At 38.2% G+C, this 8,363-nt stretch overlaps 1 protein-coding gene across 3 annotated transcripts in view; it reads right to left on the minus strand.

Annotated features, from left to right (window-relative positions):
- Positions 1-7,982, minus strand: part of rassf6 (Ras association domain family member 6) — a 63,662-nt gene extending 55,680 nt beyond the window's left edge. For 2 of the 3 annotated variants that reach the window (XM_063069045.1, XM_063069044.1), the window contains exon 1: positions 7,808-7,982. The gene's annotated coding sequence lies outside the window, so the exon portion shown is untranslated. The remainder of the gene's footprint in view (positions 1-7,807) is intronic. The other variant, XM_063069043.1, reaches the window with a different exon arrangement.
- Between the last annotated feature and the right edge of the window lie 381 nt (positions 7,983-8,363).

The raw sequence follows: 8,363 nt of genomic DNA on the forward strand, positions 1-8,363 counted from the left end.
ACTAGATAAAATTTTTGCTATTATTTTATAATCCGTATTCAACAAAGAAATAGACCTATATGATGCTGGTTTTAAAGGATCTCTGTCTTTTTTTGGCAGTACTATTAAAATCACTGTCGAAGAAGATTCTGGAAGTTTATGTGTTCTTTCCGCCTGACGTATTAACTCCATAAAAGGAGAAATTAATAAATCTTTAAACTTTTTGTAAAATTCAGGTGGAAAACCATCCTCTCCTGGAGATTTATTACTCTGAAGTGATCCTAAAGCTTCTTCAACCTCTTTTAATGTAAAAGGCATATCTAATCCTGTCTGTTCTTCTGAATTCAATTTTGGGAGAGTTATTTGTGATAAAAATCTTTCTATCTCATTAACATCATTTTGTGATTCTGACTGATATAATTCAGAGTAAAAACTTTAAAGGTTTCATTAATTTCTAAAGGTTTATAAGTAATTTTATTTACACTTGTTCTGATTGCATTTATCGTTTTGGAAGCCTGTTCTGTTTTCAACTGCCAGGCAAGAATCTTGTGTGCTCTCTCACCTAACACATAATACCTTTGCTTTGTTCTCATAATTGCTTTTTCCCTTCGATATGTCTGAAGCATATTATATTGTAACTTCTTATTGACAAGTTGTCTTCGTTTTTCTTCTGTCATATGTCTCTGAGATACTTTTTCTAATTTTGTAATATTTTTCCAGCTGGTCTAGTTCTATCATATATTCCTTCTTAATTTTAGAAGTATAACTTATTATCTGACCCCTCAAATATGCTTTCATGGCGTCCCATAATACAGATTTATCATCAACTGAGTAAGAGTTTGTATCCAAAAAAATTGAATCTGTTTTTTCATAAAGTCACAAAAATCTTGACGTTTTAATAATATTGAATTAAATCTCCATCTATATGTCGATTCCTCCTTATCCGTCATTATTATTGGCATTATTAAAGAATGATCTGACAATATTCTCACTTTATATTCCATACTTTTCACTCTGTCCTGAATATTCATTGATAATAAGAAAAAATCTATCCTTGAGAAAGTTTTATGTCTGTTAGAATAGAACAAATAGTCTCTTTCTCTTGGGTTAATTCCTCTCCATATATCAATCAAATTTAAATCTTTCATCAATGGTAAGGTTAATTTTACTACTTTTGATTTTGTAAGAGTCTTAGTTGATCTATCTAAAACTGGGTCTAGACAAAAGTTAAAGTCTCCACCTATTAATATTTTATCATATGCATCAGCCAAATTCAAAAAGGCTTCTTGTATAAACTTTGCATCATTTTCATTTGGTGTATAAATATTCATGAGAGTCCATAATTCTGAAAAAAGTTGGCAATGTATAATCACATATCTCCCCGTAGAATCAGTTATTACATTTTGTATTCTAATTGGTAACGTTTTATTGATCAAAATTGCAACTCCCCTCGCTTTTGAATTAAATGAAGCTGCAATAACACTTCCCACTCAATCTCTCTTTAATTTCTCATGTTCTTTCTCTGTTAAGTGTGTTTCCTGCAAGAAGGCTATATCTACCTTCATTTTCTTAATATGTGTTAAAATTCTTTTTCTTTTTACCAGTCCATTAAGCTCATTAACATTAAAACTCAAAAAATTCAATAAGTTAGTCATTATTCTTAACAAAATTACTCCAATCTATAACATTACTTATCTTCTCAACTCTCATAGTTCCTTGGGGAATCTCCTTAAAATTCACCATGTTGCTATGTGTCTCCCCCCCCCCCCCATCATCCAGGCAAAAAGAAAGAAATAAAAGATAGATAAATTATAAAAAAAGTATCTAAGTACCCCCCTACTAATGTTGCGAGTAAAAAAAACCCACAACATCACCCTCCTACATTTTGCGGGCCTTGGCTGGCGCCATGATTACACACATGAATCCCGTAGCGATTGATCAGTAGTTCTTCCAGCTCCCCCATAACAAAAAAATTATATATAAAAAAACTTTAATATCACTACTCCCAACTAATATTCCTCAAACTTTTACATTTCTTTCCCTCTATCGTCTAATTAAGAATATATTTGTATATTCTTCTGCTTTTAAAGATCCACCAAATCTATTCCCTATCCCAGTCTTCATCTTTAATCCATCTCACTCCCCTGGATTTCTTCCTGTGTCTGGCGAATATTCAAAGATTCTTGTACAAACTCCTCCGCCTTCCGATAATCAGTAAAAAATTTTCTTTTTCCATCAGCCAAAAAAATCTTCAGTGTTGCAGGATAGCGCAGTATAAATTGATAACCATTTTCCCATAGGACTTTTTTCACTGGGTTGAATTCCTTCCTTCTCTTCAAAAGTTCATAACTTATGTCAGGGAAGAGAAGAACTCTGTTCCCTTCTATCATCAATGGCCCATTTCTTTTCTTGGCAGCTTGGGCAGCCGCCTGCAGGATCCTTTCTTTATCCTGATATCTTAAACATGTTATTAAAATTGATCGCGGATTTTGGTCATGTTGTGGGTTTTGGTCTTAAAGCTCTACGTGCCCTTTCAATTTCAATTGACCGATTTCCCTCTTCCGTTTGCAAATTTTCCGGGATTCTTCTTTGAAAAAATTCTATTGGATCCTCCCCCTCTATACCTTCTTTAAGACCAACAATTTTAATATTATTTCGCCTACTAAAATTTTCCAGCACATCCACTTTTTCCCACAGCCGTTTTCTTTCTATTGTCCAGGCAAGGATATTATCTTCTATCTTTTCCACTCTATCTTTGGTGTCCTCCATTATTTCTTCCAACTTTTCAACTTTCTTATCCGTTTTCTCCTGTTTTTTCATAACATTATCAAACATAGTCTTCATGTTTTTAACATCTGTTTTTATTACTTTTAATTCAACCATTATTTGCACTAAGGCCTCTCTTATGTCTCCACGATGTTTTTTACTTTTAATCTCTTCTTGTTCTTCTTCCTCTTTTTCTTCAGCTGTATTCACCAGGGAGTCTGATTCTAACTCCAAATCACTCTCACTTTCAGTGGCAGTCGATTCCTGTAGTTCGGTTTGTACCGATTTGCGCATGCCTGCTTCTTTACCACCTCTTCTTCCCAGAGACCGCTGCCACTGCCCCCCGCTCTTCAACACTGGAGACAAAGTGTGTCTCCTCAAAAGGAGATTCAACCTGAGCCCGAGGTTCCATCGCAGTAGTAGGCCCTTTTTTCTTCCCATCTCGTGGTGTCGTCAAAACAGTAGTCATCTCCTGTTTCTGTTTACAAGGCATATCTTAAAATAATCTTGAGTAGTTTATAAGTAGTTTTCAAAAACTATTTATTAGCTTTTCTTTATTTAAACGATACTTCTACTGATTTTTTCCGGGAGGGCTGAATTTCCATGTCTCGATCCTACGTCATCATGTGACGTCCCCCGGCAATAGGCAAATTGCAGTGGGTTCAAGTCCTTGCTGAGGCAGGAGTTGATTTTAGCTATGACCAACGTCACAAAGCATTTAATCACTGCAGATGTGTGTGCTATTGGACGAAGTTGGCCTAGGTGGCAGAGATCACAGGGTCACTCACTGGGTGCTGCAGGGATCCTCATAGCTGTAGTTGTATTCTTCCTTTCAAAGCGAGCATAAAAGGTGTTCAGCTCATCTGGGAGTGAAAACATCACTGCCATTCGTGACGTTGGGTTTCGCTTTATAGGAAGTAATGATTTGTCTCCACAATCTACCTTGTTGTAATCTTGCACATAACTGTCCACTTGCACTGTGCTTTTTCTGTACTGTAACACTTCATTCTGAATGCTGTTAATGTTTTACTTTGTACTACCTCATTGCACTGTTGTAATGAAATGATCTGTATGGATGGCATGTAAGACAAATATTTCATTGCTACCAATTTGTTGAGGGGGCAGTGCGACTCTCTCTGTCTCCCCTGCGTAAAACATTAACTCATTCCATTTCCCCTGCATCACTGCAAAATCATTTGCGCTCCAATGTTGAATCTGTCCTCAAGCAGCAGCAATTCGCTGTCTACCTACAATACTGCATACTTCTTGTTGTGGCAACTTATCTGTTAATAGTGAGAAATCTTAGACAGGACTCAGTCACTTGTAGTTGAACCTGTCTGGCAGCTTAAATATACAGTACTCTGAAATATTCAAAATATGTCTGGCATGTCACCTTTAGTGTTTGTGCTCATGAAGTCTACAAACTTGAGTCCTCAATGAAAATTGGAAGCAGAACACTCATGCTAAAGGAATATTCCTATTTGGAGCAAGGGACAAACTACAGGAGGAGCTCAGTGGGCCAGGCGGCTACTACTGAGGCAGAAGGATAGTTGTTGTTTCAGGTTAGGACCCTGCATCAGGAATAGTCCTACTTCATTATATTTTGAGATTTATTGGTTTTCTTAACTTCCTTACATAGGCGGTAGTGGTTTGTGGCTGCTCCAATTAAGAATAGTGTCTGGACACCTGAAGCCTGTGTGATGGAAGCACACAGAGAGCATATGCAAATAACAGAAGGGGTGTATAAAATCCCACACCCACCCATGTGCTCAGTCTCCACCCGCCACTGTTGTCCAGAGTTTATGGAACAGATAAACTCTAGGACTCTTCAGTTATCTCAGAACCCACAGAGCTGGAGGGAACCAAATGAACCACGGGAGATTACTGAACAAGAGAAAATGATGTATACATTCCTCGAATCTCTGCAATTCAATAAATTAAATTTGCATAACATCAGTGGTGATTCAAAGTCCAAAGTTTCTTACACATGGTTGCATGGAGGTGGAATCTCCCCATTTACCTATTCAGTGGTTTATGAAGATTGCATCTACTACAACCTTTGCTTGATGTCTGGCGTGACCCAGAGGATAATTAAATTCCAAGGATCAGATACTTTGTAAAATGATTCCCATGTATGCAAATTAGTGACTGTATTGTCCTACCTAAAAATATTGATTTGGAAACAGTGTAAGTTGAATATTTTTGCATAGGCAAACTACCATCATGGCAAAAGTTCAGGACTTCAGGCAAAGAATGAATTATCCACAACAATGTTGAGGCTTCATCTTTGCTAGGAGCGTGTCTTAAAGGTTACTTTTTACAACAGATTTTCCACCAGCTTATCAATTGTAAACTAATTCATACCCCTGTCTTCTTCCCGAGTAGAGTTAAGGGTAAGTTTTACTGGGTAAAATTACTTGCTTTAACCTGTAGTAGTTGTTGCACACCAGCTACTACTGGCCTTGACAGAATGAGATCATGGTGCAATGCCTCAGAGAGTAAAGGTCGTTTGGAGACCGGCTATCAAAATTCTCTTCAGCCAGCAATGATAGATAGATTATTTATTGGATTCTGCTTCATTGGTCACAACACATATTCACCATGTTTTTAAAAATAAGTAACTCATCTACAGTTCTTTTTTTAGCTGCTCTTTTCACTTCAGCTGTCATCACTATCCAAGGAGTGATTAAAATGTATTTTATAATTTAAAGAAGGAGGTATAGGAGGCATATTTAATAATCCATTTCTTGAATTCTGGGCCTGAAGTGTTGTCTTGATTGTATGTTTGAGTTCTCAGTCTGGGAACATCACTGTACTCAATGAAGGAAAATATTTGAGATTGACACTTGCTTCACTTTCCACCAACCAAAATACACAACAGTTTAATCAGAAGAAATGAATCGAGAGTAAATATATCACAATATGCCAGCAAGCTGGTTCACTGCGAAACAAAATGAAAAAGGTAAATAATAGAAAAGGAGAAAAAATTGTGCACAAGTTTCGACAAGCGAGGAATGTTCAATGTTCAAAGTAAAATTTATTATCAGAGTGCATACATGTCACCACATACAACCCTGAGGTTCTTTTTCTATGGTCATACTCAGCAAATCTATACAGTAAATGTAAACAGGATCGATCAACAGCAAACTGTGGAAAGGCAAATATAGATAAATAGCAATAAATCACAAGCATGAAATAACAAGATAAATAGTTCTTAATGTGAGATCAACACACATAAAAGTTGCTGGTGAACGCAGCAGGCCAGGCAGCATCTCTAGGAAGAGTTACATTCGACGTTTTGGGCCTAGACCCTTCGTCAGGACTAACTGAAAGAGGAGCTAGTAAGCGATTTGAAAGTGGGAAGGGGAGGGATGGAGCCAAGAGCTGGACAGTTGATTGGCAAAAGGGATATGAGAGGATCATGGGACAGGAGGCCTAGGAAGAAAGAAAGGGGGAGGGAGGAAGCCCAGAGTATAGGCAAGGAGTATAGTGAGAGGGACAGAGGGAGAAAAAGGAGAGAGAGAAAAAGAATAAATATATATAATAATAATAAATAAATAAATAAATAACAGATGGGGTAGAGGGGGAGGTGGGGCATTAACAGAAGTTAGAGAAGTCAGTGTTCATGCCATCACGTTGGAGGCTACCCAGACGGAATACAAGTTGTTGTTCCTCCAACCTGAGTGTGGCTTCATTTTTACAGTAGAGGAGGCCGTGGATAGACATATCAGAATGGGAATGGGACTGGAATTAAAATGTGTGGCCACTGGGAGATCCTGCTTTCTCTGGCGGACAGAGCATAGGTGTTCAGTGAAACGGTCTCCCAGCCTGCGTCGGGTCTCACCAATATATAGAAGGCCGCATTTGGAGCACCGGACGCAGTATATCACCCCAGCCGACTCACAGGTGAAGTGTCGCCTCACCTGGAAGGACAGTCTGGGGCCCTGAATGGTAGTGAGGGAGGAAGTGTAAGGGCATGTGTAGCACTTGTTCCGCTTACAAGGATAAGTGCCGGGAGGGAGATCGGTGGGGAGGGATGAGGGTGATGAATGGACAAGGGAGTCGTGTAGACCAAATCTTAACGTGAGATCATTGGTTGTAGGAACACCAGAAATAGAATGAGTGTAGTTTTCCCCTTTTGTTCAAGGGCTTGATGGTTGAGGGGTAGTAACTGTTGTTGAATCTGGTGGTGCAAGTCCTGAGGCTGTTGTACCTTCTACGTGATGGCAGCAGCGAGAAAAGAGCATGGCCTGGGTGGTGAGGATTTTTGATGACGGATCCTGCTTTTCTATGGCAATGTTTCATGTAGTGCTGTTTCAACTTCAGTACTGTTGAGGGCTAAAATGCTGAGGGTTACTTCACCAGAAATTGGCCTAGGACAACTCATTTAACCTGAGGGGTCAAAAGGGGTGTTGGATTTTAGTATATAAATACAAAGCACTCGATGATATTGCTTGCTCCCTACAGTAGAGTGTTTTGTTAAAATATTTATTAATCATTCACAATTCTTGTTGGGTACAAACAAATAAAATGAACATACTAAGTATTTCAAATCAAATAGGATTTAAAAGCAAAAGTTAATGCATCAGGAATGCTACTTCCTCAAGTTGCAACATGCTGAGTTCTGCAATGAACTCCTTCATTGGCTAATGTGGCAGATTTTATAAACTATGTTGAGCAACACAGAACTGTAAATAACTAACTTTGCTAGTTATTAAGATGCAAAAATTAAAGTACACTTGGCGTAATGATAACAGTGCGTCTCCAGCTTTCATTTTGTTAGTATAAACAAACATGGTGCCTTTCAGTTTACATTGAATTATGTAAACTAATTCCAGTGCTAGTAGCTTTCTGTTGTTTGCCATGACTGCACACATCAAATAGACGCTGTTAAAATTTAAGTAGCTGGAGAAATTTCAGGATTGTATAAGAATTTGATAGGGTGCTTCTGTGCAACCAGCCTGGTGAATAATGAAACTGATTACCGTCCGATCCTGTTTAACACACCAATTTAACATAGGCATTTTCACAGGAACAGCCTTAAACCATAAGCTTCACTTACCTGAAGAAATCCAAAGTACAAATGTTAGAATCTTTCACATTCCCCTTTACTTGTCCATTCAAGATCATGACAGCTTTAGAAATCCTTGTCAGTTCACCTCTAAAAATAGGGCAGGCCTCAGGAAGAAGTTAATTATCAGCCAAGCAAGACTGTTGTGTTTGAAATATGACACACCCAGTACTAGCTACGGTGTGTTGTGGGAGTGTTTACTTTGCTGTTGTGATCAGCTGATATAAACACTCCCACACTGGCATGTCAGAGAAGTACTCCTGTACTGTACCTCTTTGGGAAGCTTTCTGTTAAAGGAATGTACTCCTTCTACAGAGGAACTTTTTGAAGTTCATTAACTCCTGTATCAGATTTTAACGACTTGTGGTCTTTAGTTTATGCGCCTGTGTACACCAGTTCTTAATTTCTAGATACTTCCAATGTGCTGCCAGCGAAGGGGACACCTTCTCTTTTCTGCATTGGTTTATTGTTCCAACTCCAGTAGAACCCTTGAAGTAATTAAACGCAAACAATATATCCTTTCTTGGAACGTGCCTCTGTCGCCAAC

The sequence above is a fragment of the Mobula hypostoma genome, chromosome 16 (genome assembly GCF_963921235.1).
Source record: "Mobula hypostoma chromosome 16, sMobHyp1.1, whole genome shotgun sequence".
NCBI classification, from domain to species: Eukaryota; Metazoa; Chordata; class Chondrichthyes; order Myliobatiformes; family Myliobatidae; genus Mobula; species Mobula hypostoma.